At 45.8% G+C, this 20258-nt stretch overlaps 1 long non-coding RNA gene across 1 annotated transcript; it reads right to left on the bottom strand.

Moving 5' to 3' along the window:
* Positions 1 to 267: 267 nt before the first annotated feature.
* On the bottom strand, positions 268 to 1528 carry LOC146026937 (uncharacterized). Its single transcript, XR_014454583.1, has 2 exons — positions 1437 to 1528; positions 268 to 445 (listed from the first exon to the last, which is right to left on the bottom strand). It is a non-coding gene; the product is annotated as an uncharacterized LOC146026937 (long non-coding RNA).
* Positions 1529 to 20258: the final 18730 nt, after the last annotated feature.

Genomic DNA, 20258 nt, shown 5'->3' on the forward strand with positions numbered 1-20258 from the left:
ATTTACGCCAAACAACCCACTATTAAGTATCTTCTGCAATACATCACATGACCCACTTATTCAATTACCTATCCTCATAAAAAACTGCTTATTTGGAATTGGAATCAATTAGATGCCAATATATCCTTACAAGCATGCCTAACACATGCATTGCACACATTAACCCTTACAGCAATTTAAGTGCAATGGTTTGTATTAGACCCTGTGTAAAAGATTATAAACAATCTACACATATACTGTTTAATGTGCAAAGAAAACCAACAACTGTGAACTTGCATAAACAATTTATTTGAAAACACAATTAACATATAAATAAAAAAATATCAAATAATAAATTAAATCAGGAGATCTCTGAGGTCCTGCAGGTCGGCTAGCAGTAGCCTCAAATGGTGCTCCGCCCGCAGGAGGGCCCCACGCACCCCCTCATCTGCCGGTGTGGTGTCATCTGTGGGCATGTCAAAGGGGCAAAAATTAGTCATGTTATTCATGCATACATTTCACATACTGCGACATAAATTGCACAAATGCTAGGTGACATGTGTGTGTATATATATATATATATATATATATATATATATATATATATATATATATATATATATATATATATATATATCTATGTAGAGAGATAGAGACACACATAGATAAATAGATATGACACATACATATATACATACATGCAAACTTATTTACTACATACTGTCTTTTTTTGCCTCTACCCTTTACTCTGCAGAAGACATAACAGTCATAGTGTTTCTTCTCAGTCACAACCCACCCATGACTAACCAATGACAAGCATGTCATGGCCTCCGTCAATAAGAACTTGTCACAATCTGCTCAGTCTAAGTTCAGTGATGGTTCGTGGCATGGGAGTTATGCAAATGTCAGGAATGCACAGTACACATCCTCAAAATCATAATTCTGTCTAAACCAACCTACAATTCTGTGAGGGCAAAAAAACAATCTGAACTACAGGGGGTGTTTAGGTAGAGGAGGCTCCTGGGACACTGGCAACTTCTGACTCCATTCCAAGGTAGGCCGGGCCATACTCCATTTATAGCATACATCCTAGAGTTTATAAATAACATTCACCAACAATATAGATTCCACTATTTGATGGGTCATAATCTACGATTGCAGCAGGTGAATTTAATCCACAAATGATCCACTCATCCCTTTACTCCAGGATCCTGTTTAACTACAACGGTTATGTGGCAGTCAAAATGGAGCTCCAACCCATCCCACAAACCTGTGTAATTGAGAGGTGTCCTGGATGAAAGGGATGCCTTGGACACCCCATCTAACCCGTACCTGTATCTGTAGCTACCCACTTTGGGGTCTATATGAATAGTATTGGAACAAAATTTTTAATCACCAGTGCTACATAACAAATACCAGTACAACTACTTCATGAATGATGCATTATGTAAACATACCGATCTGCTGGGACTCCGGGGCTTGGCACGCCTCCTCCCCCTCGGAATCGGAATCCTCTGGGGCAACCGTGGCCTCCTCAGCCCCCTCCTCCGCCAGCTCCTCTGCCACCATGACCACGTCCACCTCCTCCGCCACAAGCACCTCCTCCTCCACCTCCTCCTCCTCCTCCTCCACCTCCTCCTCCTCCACCTCCACCACCACCACCTCCTCCTCCACCTCCTCCTCCGCCACCAACACCTCCTCCTCTGCCACCAACTCCTCTTCCACCTCCTCCACCACCACCTCCTCAGGCACCTCCTCCTCCTCCACCACCTCCTCCACCATTTCCTCCACCATCTCCTCCAACATTTCCTCCTCCTCCACTTCCTCCTCCTCCACCCTTGCCGCCACCTCCTCCTCAGGGTCTTGGGCCTCCTCCTGGGCCAGGGCTGCCTCGGCCTCTTCACGGGCCTGTCGGGCTCGGGCTCGTGCTGTGTGGTAGAAAAAAAAATCATGGTCAATGTCGGGTCATTGGGGCACATGTATTAATCCATAACAAGACATACATGGAAGGGTGATAATGATGGCAAACGATGCAGGCAAGTAGCTCCTTACTGTTAATGGACTCAAAAATGTGACATTTAAATTATTATGTGATTGTTAGTAATTTGTTCAAACATTACAACCCTGGCATTTATCAATGTGTAACACATATTAGATCTGGCACATTGTATGCATCAGAATCCTCAATGCTATGTCATTACATATAAAAGCCACATGACTGCATGTTAACCAGGAAGAAGCACACATAACAGTCTATGGACTTTTAAACCCATGGACACCCACTTATCATGAGACACCTGTTATTGTTTATATATGCTATGTTGTAAGTGCGAAATTTCATAGCTAAAATACTCACAATCAGCAATTTCGCCCCTGATTTGCTGCAACAGCTGGGGCTGGCGCCTGCGGAGGTCCGACCACCGCCTCTCGAGCTGCCCGAGGGACCTCCGCACCCGAGTGCGGGCGTAAATACGGCGCCCTGCCGCAGCATAGGCCCTCCGCTTATGGCGGTTAGTGATAAAGGGCCCCGCACGGCCCAGCCTTGTCTCCATGACGGAGACCAGAACCCTCAGCTCCGCATGTGTAAAGGGGTCTGCCCTTCGTGTCTCCGCCATGTTAACAATGGCATCTATCAACCAATCAGGTGGTGGCATTGGTTGATCACAGTTATTTGTGTTAATAACTTTATTGTTCATCTTTACATGAACAGCGTCTCTGCGCCAACACAAATGGTGACAAATTCGCATGCCTTAAAAACAATAGTGCTGATGTATGGCAATGAACAAATCTGATATATATAAAACACAGTGTGTATGCACTTAGCAAATCCAATGACGCCTCGCTCCGCCAAGCAACGCGTGCTATAGCTTAGCAACGCATAGCTGTAGTTAGCATTACTTACTCTATGCATCTATGTGTATGCGTACATTTATGTGTAAAAGACACATACACATACTTGCAGGTATCCTGAGACCAGCATTATACACCAGCCCTGCCTGCCTGCCTGCCTGCCTGGGTGCCTGCCTGCCTGCCTGGCTGCCTGCTCCTTGAAATGTTGAAACATGTGAATAAATTCAAATATCATATATATAGATATATATATATATATATATATATATATATATATATATATATATATATATATATATCTGCAAACAAATCATACATCAACACAGGAAAAAATCCCCAACACATTAGAGAATAAATCAATGTACTCACCAGTCATCAGGGATAGTATCAACTACAATAATGAAGATATAACAAACACATAAGATCCCTTGTACAAGGTATAATAATTAGCACCTATATTGAACTTCCCCCAAAACTAAGCACATATGATAAATATCTCCTATTTCTTTGCCATTAGGAGGGCAGGCTGGCTAATTTTAGTTTTGTAACACTGATAACTAACACACTGTACTTATTTGAAGGGCTGATTTTGACTAAAATTGGTGTGTTCTGTCAACTCGATAACATGTACCTGAAGTATCTTTGCGCCACAGAGTCCCGCAGCTGGTATCCCCTCCGGCATTCAGGGGCGCGGGATGGGCGCATGGGCGGATCTTGCGGCTCAGATGGTACCTCCCACTCATCAAAGGGTATCTCACGCCGCACAGCAATGTTGTGGAAAAATATACACAGGCCCACGATCCTCGACACCATTTGAGGCGCATATTGTAAGTCACCACCAGTGCGGTGGAGCACTCTAAATCGACCTTTTAAAAGGCCAATTGAGCGCTCCACCACTTGCCTGGTGGCAACATGCGCCCGATTGAATGCCTCCTGTGGGCCCGGTGCTGGGGAGCTGTACGGCGTAAGTAGCCAGGGCGTACATGGGTAACCGGAGTCACCCAGAACCCACGCATCACGGCCTTCCAGCTCTTGGAGTCTTTGCCATATCCCGGTTTGTCGGATGACATGAGAGTCATGGCCACTTCCGGGAAACTTCGAGTTGAAGGCGAGAATTTCCATGGATGGGCCACATACCACCATCACGTTCAGTGAGTGGAACAATTTGCGGTTCCTATATATCTTCTCACTTCGAGATGGAGGCACAAATGGTACATGGGTGCCATCCACAGCCCCTATCACATTAGGGAAGCCAGCAATTTGATGGAAGGCCTGCTGGCTTCTGCGCAGGGTCTCGGTGGCAAATGTCATGGCCATGAAGTGCCCCTTGCGCCTGAACATGGCCGACGTCACACGCCTCAGGATTCGGCAGAAGGCCGGCTGAGATATTCCAGCAAGTACTGCCACTACTTGTTGGAATGATCCTGAGGCGCAGAAATGCAACACCGCCAGCAGCTGTGTGTGAGGCGGAATTGCTGTCGTGATCCCGTGTAGAGGTTCCAGATCGCTCTGAATTAAGGTGAGCAGATCCAGAATTACATGTGGCGGTAACCGGTACCTAGTAAGTACCTCATCATCGGGCATAGCAAACAGTCACCCGTGTGCGATAGATTCTAGCACGTCCTGGCCTCCTTGGCCGACGAGTGGGGAGAGCCGCAAGTGCCCTTAGCCTCCTCTCCATGTAGCGCATCATTGCTTCAGCAACCTATAAAGAAATGAACATAAATACTGATGCACCTATGCACATAATGGCCATATCCCACTACAAATAGATTTGTAGCCTTCAATACGTACAATAGATGGCCGCCCCGTGAAATCCCTCAGATCCATTTGACTCTATAATGATGACACAATAATATGAACTCAATACACACCGTCCAAAACACACAGATAAAGGTGTCAGCATTTTTTGCCGACATCATGTACTATGAGACATTTCATCTATTGCTGGGACATGTTGTCCTGCAATAGATGAACTCACACAGGTTTAAGACCTGTGAGTGAAATAGTGAACATGTGACATGTTGCAATAATGCTACACGCACTTTGCTGGCCCAACAATCTGTAGTCAGTGAGGCAATGGTGCATACATTCATACACTTACATTGTTAATGGATATCATATCTACAAGGAGCATGGAAGAGCTTACCTTAGACCCTGACAAGTCCAGATCTGGAGACAAATGATTCTAGCAGCAAGTCACTATTTATAGGCCTCTCACATGTGTGGTCTATAACAGTAGAGATGAGTATTGCATGACTTGTGGCCTGGATTATCTAAGGGATTGGGCTACTTTTAGCTTGCAATCAAACGCCACAATACCACAGTAGTCATGAATCAAATGTCATGTCATGCTAGCAAATAGCATGTGTATTGTGCAATAGTCACAGGTGTATCAGAAGATTCTATGCAATGTTAGCATTGGTGACCAGTATTTCATGTAGAACTTTCGCCAGGTTTTACACAATGGAATTTCCGCCACCGTATGCGGCGCGAAAAAACAGCGACGTACGCTCACGCACGGAACGCAGCTGCCGCTGATGTCCGCCAAACAGGATACACAAACAGTATATAAAGGTGTATTAGAAGGTGACAATGTTGTTGCTAACATGTCTGGATCACAACCAGAGGTGGACCCAGAGCTGCAGCAACTTTTTGAGCATCTAGACTCCAGCACCACCTATGTGCCACTGCACATGCAGGCAGTGGGTAATGAGGAGGCTGCTGGCCCTTCTACAGCAGGGCAACCTGCACCTGACCATTCTACAGCAGGGCAACCTACACCTGGCCCTTCTGCAGCAGGCCAACCTGCAGCTGGCTCATATGCACCATCAGCAGAATTGTTTGGAACACAACCGGGGACTTCACAAGGTAGTACCATGGCCAGCACTTCAAGTGCAGCGACACGTGGCAAGGGGAGAGCCAGGGCAACAGAGGAACCAACTACAAGAAATAAGGCATATGAAGCACAGGAGCTTGCCATCCTGGTTCCCCGAGCACGTGATTGGATTGAGTGTCCATCGGAGAAGCTGACACACACACGCAGATGGAAGATTTGGGAACAGATAACGGCAGAGATTAATGAAGTAGCGCCACAAGTTCGTGAGACGGACCATGTGAAGAAGAGGCAAGTTGTTTTGTGATACATGTGCCCAGTAATAGCCAAGTAATGATTGAATTCATGCTTAGATGGATTTTGCAAATGGCCCGTGAGGTTGTTACGATACACATACATTATTGCCATGTTATTTCGGTGAGAGTTAGAGTAGGGTGATTGTGAATGTGTATTGTAACGGTGGATATCATAGTTGCATGTAATATTATCTTTTGGACATTAATCACATGTCGTAATATGTAGCACAGAGCAATGGCTGCAACAGCTAACATCTGGAGTGACATGTATTAATATGTCAACTTACATTGCAGGTGGCAGGACTTCAAAACCAACCTGAAGAGGAAGATGACCAAGCGGTGGGAACACAGCCAGACATCTGGGGCCGGGCCCATGCCATCAGGGCTAGAGCTCACCCCCCTGGAGTTGATGGCCGAGAGCTGTATATCAGTTGAGGAGATCAGGGGGGTGAGCACGATGGATAGCGAGGCCCCAGCTGAAGTGTTTGCGTCTTTTCTGGAAGGTAAATATTGGTCATGCCATAAACTTGTGCAAGTAATTATCTTAGAATGTCTCCTAATTGTGTTTATCTTTTTCCACAGACACCCCACCGCTTGGTGACGACTCTGCTCAGGAGGTGGAGGAGTCCGTGCCACCTGGCCCCAGTGGTAGGCCTGTGCAGCAGCAGCCATCGGCCCAAGCCGATTTGGCCGCCTTGGCCCAGATGCTTGGGGACATCAACCAGCAGGGAGACTTGGCATCAGAACGGATGCATAGGACCGAGGAGATCCTGGCGAGCTTGGTCAGCACCCAGCAGGCCATCGCTGCGAGCATGCAGGCCATGGCTGAGTCACATCAGGCCATGGCTGCAAGTGCTCAGGTGCTGGCCGAGCAAGCCACCCGCCAAAATGATCTCCTCCTCCACCATAATGAGCTTATGGTGGAGCTGGTTACCAGCAACAGGGTCCTAATGTCATCCGTTTCTGGTGCATTACCACCGGCAACACTCCCTGCTGGCAGGAGGGGTAGACCAGCCAACCCCTCAACATCATCTGCTCCACCTGCCCCAGCATCTGGCCGTCCCCGAAGAGCTGCTGCACAGGCCAAGGAGCCTACCAAGGCCAAACGTGGTCGCAAATGAACTTGTGGCTGCATTAATCTCCACCGTTATGTGGTCCCAAATCTTCCATTGTGCTGTGTGTGTCAGCTTCTTGTGTCCAATCACGTGCTGAGGGTAACCAGATGAGCCCTTGCTTCATATGTCCTTTTTGGTTCCCCTGTTGCCCTCTTTTGCCTGCCATTACTGTCAGCTGTACTTGAAGTGATGGCCATGGTACTATCTTGTGAAGTCCCCGGTTGTGTTCAAAATGATTCTGCTGATGGTGCATATGAGCCAGCTGCAGGTTGGCCTGCTGCAGAAGGGCCAGGTGTAGGTTGCCCTGCTGTAGAATGGTCAGGTGCAGGTTGCCCTGCTGTAGAAGGGCCAGCAGCATCCTCATTTCCCACTGGCTGCATGTGCAGTGGCACATAGGAGGTGCTGGAGTCCATCTGTGTGCAATTATATTTGTTTTGTATTATTATTTATTTTGCTACATTCCTGCCATGTTGTTTCTTTTTTGGATTTTGTATTTTTTGGTCATTGCATCACAGTGGCATTGACTGTGACATGTATAGAAATAAATTTGTTTACTTTACCCAAAAATGTGTGGTTTCATGAGTACATGTCGAATACACATGTGTATTGCTAGTATTAATATTCAGTCATGTCCATTGTTAGCAGTTTTAAAGTGTCTGACAAGTACAGCATATGTGGGTGTTTAGTAAGGGTTCCTTGAAGCAGCAATGGTTTCAATTAAAGCACTGACAAGCGGCCTATTAGTGAGTAATGAGTAAAGGAGTAGATTCTATTGGGTTCAGGTGTTAATGCTTGTAGTCATTAGGCGGTACGTTCGCCTACCGCATGAACGAGTGGTGTCCGCAAAGCAATAGTACACTTGTGGACACCGCACATTTCTTCCCTTTTTGATCGCGTGCATTCGGAGTGCTATCCGAATGTACGCCCCCCAACATAAGTGTACTCCCCCGTGTCCGCCCATGTTTCCGCCCCGTTTTGCCCACTTTGAAACTACGCCCATGTGACATTCCGCATGACGCCCATAATACGCCCATATTTCCCGACTGATTGCGGGGAACAGTTTTGTACGGGATTTGGCCGAACTGGTACGGAGTCAAGGCGTGGCACATGCGCGTTGCGTTCTCCACGCATGCGCAGACGCCGAAAAGACGCGATCCGAAAGTATGCGGTAAAGTCCGCGTCAATCAGAATAAGGGCCTGGATGAGCTTATGTGCTCACTCAACTTCCACTATCACATCTATGCTGATAACAGTGAAATCTACCTCTCCTCTCCTGATCTCTCTCCCTCTATCCTCACTCATATCTCTAACTGTCTCTCTGCTGTCTACTCTTGGATGACCCAGCGCTTTTTTAAACTTAAAATATCAAAGACTAAGCTGTCATCTTCCCACCCTCCTGCATAAAACCTGACCATCGCTTATCCTTACCTACTGTTTACTTCTTTACCTTTTGTGTCACCCCTGTCTGTCTATCCCTCCCCTTTAGAATGTAAGCTCTCACGAGCAGGGCCCTCTCTCCTCATGTGCCTTTCTTAGAATATATAAACCTCTGCCACCCTGATGATTGCTTCAGAGTCCTGTCCCCTGATGCAACTATCCATATTAACCATGTGCTTGTCCTAAACTGTCTTGTACTGTAATTTGTTATGTGTTTTTGATTATAACTATGCTCTGTAAAGCGCTGCGGAATATGTATGCGCTATATAAGAAACTGTTAATAAATAATAAATAGATAAACATGGGCCTGTAGTGTTGTTGTGGATTTTGCAGAGGATTATGTAGGTTACTGTGAGCCAGTGCAGATGTTTTTTACGGGGAGTGGCTGAGGTTGTGCAGTGGGAGCGGAAGTTTAGTAGTAGTCATAGTATCGTATATAATTATTGATATCTTATTGTCCTATGTATATGATTGCATATCCTGCAATATAGCAGAGCACCTACAATTGGTGAGAATAGAGAGAACATTGAAACTGCAATAATAACAGACCCTGTGAATTATATCTATGCAATTTTTCAAAATCTATTATAATCCTATTATTGATAATTTCTCCTTCAACATTATTCTTAAAATCAGTAGATTATCACAATACCACTGTATTCTGATGTAATCTTTAGTTGCATAAATATGGCATGTTTGCACTACAAATGTTTTATTTAGTTGTATGTTATTCATAAAAACAATAAAAAAACTACAAGTAAAAAAAAAAAAAAATCTCATGCGTAAATGTAATTACTTATCGCTGTCATGGCGCCACCCACTGGCCTTCGAGCCAAACTTGTATCGAAGTTTTTTGTGGGTTTTCTCAAGGTACCCGGTCGTGTAATACATTCTGCAAAGACAATATGGACATATCAGTGGTCTGGGCCCAGCAGCACCTTCCTATCCTCTGGGTGTACAATGGAAGCTTTGTGCTACTGGCAAACCTCTGTTTTGTTTGGCCCTGTACCCACTGATCCTCCACTGTCACAGTCTGTTGGTGCCCTCGCATATTCCTGGGAGATGCCTGCTCCTCCCCAGTACCAGTTCACGGTTCTTTGTCAGGGGGCTTCTCTGCTCTTGGGATTCTTGCACCAGCGACTCTCCATTGGGGATGATTGGCTGTATATTAATCAGCCCATTCCACAGCTTGCTCAGGTGTGTCGGCTTCCTGTCCACAACCCACTCCTGTACCATTGGTGCCATTTTAACCATTAGCTGTTCCACCACAATTAAGTTAATTATCTGCTCCACAGTTGAGGCCTGTCTCCCTTCAGGCCATTTCCACCCAGTTTTTCCGTAGCTGACTAGTAAACTCCTGGTGGGAAGCCGTCCCACTTTTATTCAGCATTCTGAATTTGAGACAATAAGATTCTGCAGTGATCTGGAACTTAGCTAGCAGTGCCTTCTTTATACTGGCGTAGACGTTACACTCCTGGGGAGTTAGGGCCTAATAGGCTTCCAAAGCCCTACCAGTGAGACTTGGCCCCAAGTACTTTGGCCATTGAGCTGGCTCAATTCCATGCACCCCCATGTGATTTTAAAAGATCTGGAGGTGAGTGTCAATGTATTTTTCATTCTCCCTAAATGTGGGAACATCCTTAAACCCCAAGTGTTGCTTCTTTTGGCCAGAACCTTGGGGTGACTCTGGAGTTCCACCGCCAGTAGGAATTTGGACCCCAAGTATTGCTTGGATTACCCCAGCTCTCTATCCTGTGGGGTCGCCTCGTCACCAAGTGACCCCAACCAGCTCTGTAACGCAGCAGGAGTAACATTGGTGGTAACTTACCGGATGCAATAATACCACTGCCATGTCTTAGCATCCTCTGCTAAGCGGCTAGCACCAGCCCTGTGTGTGGCACACATTCTGATTATTAATGTGCAATTGGCATGTGTGTGTATTATATGAGAAGATTGTGTTTCCTGAATGTGTTTATGTTAATGTATACTGGGCTTTTTTATGTGTTTGTTATTAGGATTTTGTCAATCATAAAAATTAAACATCTGAAGCATTCATGCCCTTCATATTGTGTTTGTTTACAATGTTTTACATAGCATTGTGATATGCAATCCATTCACTGGAATGAAACAAACATGCACAGGCTTTGTGCTACATATCTGTTAGTGTACATCTGTGTACTTCTAAACATATCACAGAAATGATTGCATATCACAATACGATATGAAATCTTACTTTTGTGTCATTGTGTTGTGTGAACCTGTGTATGCCGGTAACAATGACAAAAGTACCAAATCACCACTATGCCCTTATTTGCCCTCATCACACACTAACCTACTTGTATTACTATTGTAAGTTTGAAAAATCTTTTGTAATAAATGTAAACATTTGCACTAATATGCATCCATTTTAAAAACTCAAACATACTGTACACCAACATGTATTCATTACCAACCTCTGTCATGCACACACACATAAATACTAATATACATTTATACACATACACATTTTTTTTAAAAACCTCCCACATTGTGTGCAAAATTTGTATTGAACACAGACAGACACAGTCAAATGAACAAAAACATTTATTAACGGTATAAACATATTTTAACATTTTTCTATAAATGTCTGCCTTCTGCTGGTGGCTCTGCAGCAGTCCAGAACCATTTCCACTTTGCTGGTGTCCAGGTTTAATGCTGTTGTGAAGGAAAATGTTGGTGAGAAACTTTTCACAAGTATTTTAACTTAGTACAAAGGATAGATTGAGGGAAATGTGAATATGAGAGCAACAGGAGGGAAGAGCGCTCTGCTGTGAAGAGGTTACAATCTACTAGGAAGGGGATACAGATTACATGAGGTGAAATCAGATTGGAGATGTCTTGATAGCAGGATGTTTGCAGCCAGAGATGGTCAAGGTGTGTGGCAGGGGTTGAAGGACAGGCTTCAGGACTGTTATGCAGGGGAAGGGCATGCTTGGTTGAATGTTTTTTTTCTCCAATGGCTGTTTATCGGTTTACAAAGTCGGGACCAGTGTATTGGTGCAGGAGAGTGCACTGATGGGGGGCATCATGGGCAGAGGCCACAAATGTAGCATGTTGATCAGTGATCAGGGTGGATGAGAGACTACAGTCATTGGGCCAGAATACAGGAAGGTAGGGGGTAGGAATGGAGATGAGGTGATACATATATAGAGGAATGGCATTCAACATGGGCCTGTAGTGTTGTTGTGGATTTTGCAGTGGATTATGTAGGTTACTGTGAGCCAGTGCAGATGTTGTTTAAGGGGAGTGGCTGAGGTTGTGCAGTGGGAGCGGAAGTTTAGTAGTAGTAGTAGTCATAGTATCGTATATAATTATTGATATCTTATTGTCCTATGTATATGATTGCATATCCTGCAATATAGCAGAGCACCTACAATTAGTGAGAATAGAGAGAACATTGAAACTGCAATAATAACAGAGCCTGTGAATTATATCTATGCAATTTTTCAAAATCTATTATAATCCTATTATTGATAATTTCTCCTTCAACATTATTCTTGAAATCAGTAGATAATCACAATACCACTGTGTTGTAATTCTGATGTAATCTTTAGTTGCATAAACATGGCATGTTTGCACGACAAATGTTTTATTTAGTTGTATGTTATTCATAAAAACAATAAAAAAACTACAAGTAAAAAAAAAAAAATCTCATGCGTAAATGTAATTACTTATCGCTGTCATGGTGCCACCCACTGGCCTTCGAGCCAAACTTATAAATTAATTTTTTGTGGGTTTTTTCCAGGTACCCGGTCTTGTAGTACATTCTGCAAAGACAATATGGACATATCAGTGGTCTGGGCCCAGCAGCACATTCCTATCCTCTGGGTGTACAATGGAAGCTTTGGCTGTGATTGATTAGAAAATGAGCACTTGGCAATTCTAAGTATGTTAAAAGAGATATAGAACAAAAAAGACTGTTTTTTCCTTTGCGCAACAATCAGAGTTCTTTAGGCTGCTATGAGAAGACACCTGGAGCCTCCACCAATCACTCCAAACAGGGTCAAATGTACATGCAAAAAGTTTGTGCTCCCAATTAGCGCCACCAGATGTTATCATCCACCAGACTAAGGCCCTTATTCTGATCGGTGCGGATATTCCCGCATTCTTACGGAGCGGTCCGCACGCCACGGTGTTCTGCCGCGTGCGGCCATCGTCCGTAGAAACGCCCACGGGTCCTCCGCATTCGGACGGACTCACTCTTTAAGAACAGGGCGTGTTTACGGACGACATACAAACCATGCGTGTGCGGGAGAAACACTCCGATTCTGCACGGTATTACAGAGTATTACAGAGTATGCTCGGGAATACCGCATCCGAACGGGAGCCAAGCGGTGCTACCGCACGTAAGCGGAGTATTTACGCCAAACAACCCACTATTATGTATCTTCTGCAATACATCACATGACCCACTTATTCAATTACCTATCCTCATAAAAAACTTCTTATTTGGAATTGGAATCAATTAGATGCCAATATATCCTTACAAGCATGCCTAACACATGCATTGCACACATTAACCCTTACAGCAATTGAAGTGCAATGGTTTCTATTAGACCCTGTGTAAAAGATTATAAACAATCTACACATATACTGTTTAATGTGCAAAGAAAACCAACAACTGTGAACTTGCATAAAACATTTATTATAAACCAAAATTAACATTTAAATAAAAAAAATATAAAATTATAAATTAGATCAGGAGATCGCGAAGGTCCTGCAGATCTGCTAGTAAGAGCCTCAAATGGTGCTCCGCCCGCAGGAGGGCCCCAATAACTCCCTCATCTGCCGGTGTGGTGTCATCTGTGGGCATGTCAAAGGGGCAAAAATTAGTCATGATATTCATGCATACATTTCACATACTGCTACATAAATTGCACAAATGCTAGGTGACGTGTATATATATATATCTATGTAGAGAGATAGAGACACACATAGATAAATAGATATGACACATACATATCTACATACATACACACTTATTTACTACATACTGTGTTTTTGTCCCTCTACCCTTTACTCTGCAGAAGACATAACAGTCATAGTGTTTCTTCTCAGTCACAACCCACCCATGACTAACCAATGACAAGCATGTCATGGCCTCCGTCAATAAGAACTTGTCACAATCTCCTCAGTCTAAGTTCAGTGATGGTTCGTGGCATGGGAGTTATGCAAATGTCAGGAATGCACAGTACACATCCTCCAAATCATAATTCAGTCTAAACCAACCTACAATTCTGTGACGGCAAAAAAACAATCTGAACTACAGGGGGTGTTTAGGTAGAGGAGGCTCCTGGGACACTGGCAACTTGTGACTCCATTCCAAGGTAGGCCGGCCCATACTCCATTTATAGCATACATCCTATAGTTTAGAAATAACATTCACCAACAATATAGATTCCACTATTTGATGGGTCATAATCAACGCTTGCAGCAGGTGAATTTAATCCACAAATGATCCACTCATCCCTTTACTCCAGGATCCTGTTTAACTACAACGGTTATGTGGCAGTCAAAATGGAGCTCCAAGCCATCCCACAAACCTGTGTAATTCAGAGGTGTCCTGGATGAAAGGGATGCCTTGGACACCCCATCTAACCCGTACCTGTATCTGTAGCTACCCACTTTGGGGTCTGTATTAATAGTATTGTAACAACATTTATCATCACCAGTGCTACATAACAAATACCAGTACAACTACTTCATGAATGATGCATTATGTAAACATACCGATCAGATGTGACTCCGGGGCCTGACATGCCTCCTCCCCCTCGGAATCGGACACCTCTGGGGCAACCGTGGCCTCCTCAGCCCCCTCCTCCGCCAGCTCCTCCGCCACCATGACCTCGTCCACCTCCTCCGCCACAACCACCTCCTCCACCACCACCACCTCCTCCTCTACCTCCTCCTCCACCACCACCACCTCCTCCTCCACCTCCTCCTCCGCCACCAACACCTCCTCCTCTGCCACCAACTCCTCTTCCACCTCCTCCACCACCACCTCCTCAGGCACCTCCTCCTCCTCCACCACCTCCTCAGGCACCACCTCCTCCTCCACCACCTCCTCCACCATCTCCTCCACCATCTCCTCCACTTGCTCCTCCAACATTTCCTCCTCCTCCACTTCCTCCTCCTCCACCCTTGCCGCCACCTCCTCCTCAGGGTCTTGGGCCTCCTCCTGGGCCAGGGCTGCCTCGGCCTCTTCACGTGCCTGTCGGGCTCGGGCTCGTGCTGTGTGGTAGAAAAAAAAATCATGGTCAATGTCGGGTCATTGGGGCACATGTATTAATCCATAACAAGACATACATGGAAGGGTGATAATGATGGCAAACGATGCAGGAAAGTAGCTCCTTACTGTTAATGGGCTCCAAAATGTGACATTTAAATTATTATGTGATTGTTAGTAATTTGTTCAAACATTACAACCCTGGCATTTATCAATGTGTAACACATATTAGATCTGGCACATTGTATGCATCAGAATCCTCAATGCTATGTCATTACATATAAAAGCCACATGACTGCATGTTAACCAGGAAGAAGCACACATAACAGTCTATGGACTTTTAAACCCATGGACACCCACTTATCATGAGACACATTTTATTGTTTATATATGCTATGTTGTAAGTGCGAAATTTCATAGCTAAAATACTCACAATCAGCAATTTCGCCCCTGATTTGCTGTAGCAGCTGGGGCTGGCGCCTGCGGAGGTCCGACCACCGCCTCTCGAGCTGCCCGATGGACCTCCGCACCCGAGTGCGGGCGTAAATACGGCGCCCTGCCGCAGCATAGGCCCTCCGCTTATGGCGGTTACTGATAAAGGGCCCCGCACGGCCCAGCCTTGTCTCCATGACGGAGACCAGAACCCTCAGCTCCGCAGGTGAAAAGGGGTCTGCCCTTCGTGTCTCCGCCATGTTAACAATGGCATCTATCAACCAATCAGGTGGTGGCATTGGTTTATCACAGTTATTTGTGTTAATAACTTTATTGTTCATCTTTACATGAACAGCGTCTCTGCGCCAACACAAATGGTGACAAATTCGCATGCCTTCAAAACAGTAGTGCTGATGTATGGCAATGAACAAATCTGATATATATAAAACACAGTGTGTATGCACTTAGCAAATCCAATGACGCCTCGCTCCGCCAAGCAACGCGTGCTATAGCTTAGCAACGCATAGCTGTAGTTAGCATTACTTACTCTATGCATCTATGTGTATGCGTACATTTATGTTTAAAAGACACATACACATACTTGCAGGTATCCTGAGACCAGCATTATACACCAGCCCTGCCTGCCTGCCTGCCTGGCTGCCTGGCTGCCTGGCTGCCTGGCTGCCTGGCTGCCTGGCTGCCTGCTCCTTGAAATGTTGAAACATGTTAATAAATTCAAATATCATATATATATAGATATATATATATATATATATATATATATATATATATATATATCTGCAAACAAATCATACATCAACACAGGAAAAAATCCCCAACACATTAGAGAATAAATCAATGTACTCACCAGTCATCAGGGATAGTATCAACTACAATAATGAAGATATAACAAACACATAAGATCCCTTGTACAAGGTATAATAATGAGAACCTATATTGAACTTCCCCCAAAACTAAGCACATACCTGTATGATAAATATCTCCTATTTCTTTGCCATTAGGAGGGCAGGCTGGCTAATTTTCGTTTTGTAACACTGACAACTAACACACTGTACTTATTTGAAGGGGTGATTTTTACTAAAATTGGTGTGTTCTGTCAACTCGATAACATGTACCTGAAGTATCTTTGCGCCACAGAGTCCCGCAGCTGGTATCCCCTCCGGCATTCAGGGGCGCGGGATGGGCGCATGGGCGGATCTTGCGGCTCAGATGGTACCTCCCACTCATCAAAGGGTATCTCACGCCGCACAGCAATGTTGTGGAAAAATATACACAGGCCCACGATCCTCGACACCATTTGAGGCGCATATTGTAAGTCACCACCAGTGCGGTGGAGCACTCTAAATCGACCCTTTAAAAGGCCAATTGAGCGCTCCACCACTTGCCTGGTGGCAACATGCGCCCGATTGAATGCCTCCTGTGGGCCCGGTGCTGGGTAGCTGTACGGCGTAAGTAGCCAGGGCGTACATGGGTAACCGGAGTCACCCAGAACCCACGCATCACGGCCTTCCAGCTCTTGTAGTCTTTGCCATATCCCGGTTTGTCGGATGACATGAGTCATGGGCACTTCCGGGAAACTTCGAGTTGAAGGCGAGAATCTCCATGGATGGGCCACATACCACCATCACGTTCAGTGAGTGGAACAATTTGCGGTTCCTATATATCTTCTCACTTCGAGATGGAGGCACAAATGGTACATGGGTGCCATCCACAGCCCTTATCACATTAGGGAAGCCAGCAATTTGATGGAAGGCCTGCTGGCTTCTGCGCAGGGTCTCGGTGGCAAATGTCATGGCCATGAAGTGCCCCTTGCGCCTGAACATGGCCGACGTCACACGCCTCAGGATTCGGCAGAAGGCCGGCTGAGATATTCCAGCAAGTACTGCCACTACTTGTTGGAATGATCCTGAGGCGCAGAAATGCAACACCGCCAGCAGCTGTGTGTGAGGCGGAATTGCTGTCGTGATCCCGTGTAGAGGTTCCAGATCACTCTCAATTAACGAGAGCAGATCCAGAAAGACATGTGGCGGTAACCGGTACCTAGTAAGTACCTCATCATCGGGCATAGCAAACAGAGTCACCCGTGTGCGATAGATTCTAGCACGTCCTGGCCTCCTTGGGCGACGAGTGGGGAGAGCCGCAAGTGCCCTTAGCCTCCTCTCCATGTAGCGCATCATTGCTTCAGCAACCTATAAAGAAATGAACATAAATACTGATGCACCTATGCACATAATGGCCATATCCGACTACAAATAGATTTGTATGCTTCAATACGTACAATAGATGGCCGCCCCGTGAAATCCCGCAGATCCATTTGACTCTATAATGATGTAACAATAATATGAACTCAATACACACCGTCCTAAACACACAGATAAAGGTGTCAGCATTTTTTGCCAACATCATGTACTATGAGACATTTCATCTATTGCTGGGACATGTTGTCCTGCAATAGATGAACCCACACAGGTTTAAGACCTGTGAGTGAAATAGTGAACATGTGACATGTTGCAATAATGCTACACGCACTTTGCTGGCCCAACAATCTGTAGGCAGTGAGGCAATGGGGCATACATTCATACACTTACATTGTTAATGGATATCATATCTACAAGGAGCATGGAAGAGCTTACCTTAGACCCTGACAAGTCCAGATCTGGAGACAAATGATTCTAGCAGCCAGTCACTATTTATAGGCCTCTCACATGTGTGGTCTATAACAGTAGAGATGAGTATTGCATGACTTGTGGCCTGGATTATCTAAGGGATTGGGCTACTTTTAGCTTGCAAACAAACTCCACAATACCACAGTAGTCATGAATCAAATGTCATGTCATGCTAGCAAATAGCATGTGTATTGTGCAATAGTCACAGGTGTATCAGAAGATTCTATGCAATGTTAGCATTGGTGACCAGTATTTCATGTCGAACTTTCGCCAGGTTTTACACAATGGAATTTCCGCCACCGTATGCGGCGCGAAAAAACAGCGACGTACGCTCACGCACGGAACGCAGCTGCCGCTGATGTCCGCCAAACAGGATACACAAACAGTATATAAAGGTGTATTAGAAGGTGACAATGTTGTTGCTAACATGTCTGGATCACAACCAGAGGTGGACCCAGACCTGCAGCAACTATTTGACCAGATGGACTCCAGCACCACCTATGTGCCACTGCACATGCGGCCAGTGGGTAATGAGGAGGCTGCTGGCCCTTCTACAGCAGGGCAACCTGCACCTGACCATTCTACAGCAGGGCAACCTGCACCTGGCCCTTCTGCAGCAGGCCAACCTGCAGCTGGCTCATATGCACCATCAGCAGAATTGTTTGGAACACAACCGGGGACTTCACAAGGTAGTACCATGGCCAGCACTTCAAGTGCAGCGACACGTGACAGGGGGCGTGGCCATGGACGTGGCAAGGGGAGAGCCAGGGCAACAGAGGAAGCACCAAAAAAAAATAAGGCATATGAAGCACAGGAGCTTGCCATCCTGGTTCCCCGAGCACGTGATTGGATTGAGTGTCCATCGGAGAAGCTGACACACACACGCAGATGGAAGATTTGGGAACAGATAACGGCAGAGATTAATGAAGTAGCGCCACAAGTTCGTGAGACGGACCATGTGAAGAAGAGGCAAGTTGTTTTGTGATACATGTGCCCAGTAATAGCCAAGTAATGATTTAATTGATGCTTAGATGGATTTTGCAAATGGCCCGTGAGGTTGTTACGATACACAGACATTATTGACATGTTATTTCGTTGAGAGTTAGAGTAGGGTGATTGTGAATGTGTATTGTAACGGTTGATATCATAGTTGCATGTCATATTATCTATTGGACATTAATCACATGTCGTAATATGTAGCACAGAGCAATGGCTGCAACAGCTAACATCTGGAGTGACATGTATTAATATGTCAACTTACATTGCAGGTGGCAGGACTTCAAAACCAACCTGAAGAGGAAGATGACCAAGCGGTGGGAACACAGCCAGACATCTGGGGCCGGGCCCATGCCATCAGGGCTAGAGCTCACCCCCCTGGAGTTGCTGGCCGAGAGCTGTATATCAGTTGAGGAGATCAGGGGGGTGAGCACGATGGATAGCGAGGCCCCAGCTGAAGTGTTTGCGTCTTTTATTGAAGGTAAATATTGGTCATGCCATAAACTTGTGCAAGTAATTATCTTAGAATGTGTCCTAATTTTGTTTATCTTTTTCCACAGACAACCCACCGCTTGGTGCCGACTCTGCTCAGGAGGTTGAGGAGTCCGTGCCACCTGGCCCCAGGGGTAGGCCTGTGCAGCAGCAGCCATCGGACCAAGCCGATTTGGCCGCCTTGGCCAACATGCTTGGGGACATCAACCAGCAGGGAGAGTTGGCATCAGAACGGATGCATAGGACCGAGGAGATCCTGGCGAGCTTGGTCAGCACCCAGCAGGCCATCGCTGCGAGCATGCAGGCCATGGCTGAGTCACATCAGGCCATGGCTGCAAGTGCTCAGGTGCTGGCCGAGCAAGCCACCCGCCAAAATGATCTCCTCCTCCACCATAATGAGCTTATGGTGGAGCTGGTTACCAGCAACAGGGTCCTAATGTCATCCGTTTCTGGTGCATTACCACCGGCAACACTCCCTGCTGGCAGGAGGGGTAGACCAGCCAACCCCTCAACATCATCTGCTCCACCTGCCCCAGCATCTGCCCGTGCCAGAAGAGCTGCTGCACAGGCCAAGGAGCCTCCCAAGGCCAAACGTGGTCGCAAATGAACTTGTGGCTGCATTAATCTCCACCGTTATGTGGTCCCAAATCTTCCATTGTGCTGTGTGTGTCAGCTTCTTGTGTCCAATCACGTGCTGAGGGTAACCAGATGAGCCCTTGCTTCATATGTCCTTTTTGGTGCCCCTGTTGCCCTCTTTTGCCTGCCATTACTGTCAGCTGTACTTAAAGTGATGGCCATGGTACTATCTTGTGAAGTCCCCGGTTGTGTTCCAAATGATTCTGCTGATGGTGCATATGAGCCAGCTGCAGGTTG

The sequence above is a fragment of the Crinia signifera genome, chromosome 8 (genome assembly GCF_055691185.1).
Source record: "Crinia signifera chromosome 8, ASM5569118v1, whole genome shotgun sequence".
NCBI lineage: Eukaryota > Metazoa > Chordata > Amphibia > Anura > Myobatrachidae > Crinia > Crinia signifera.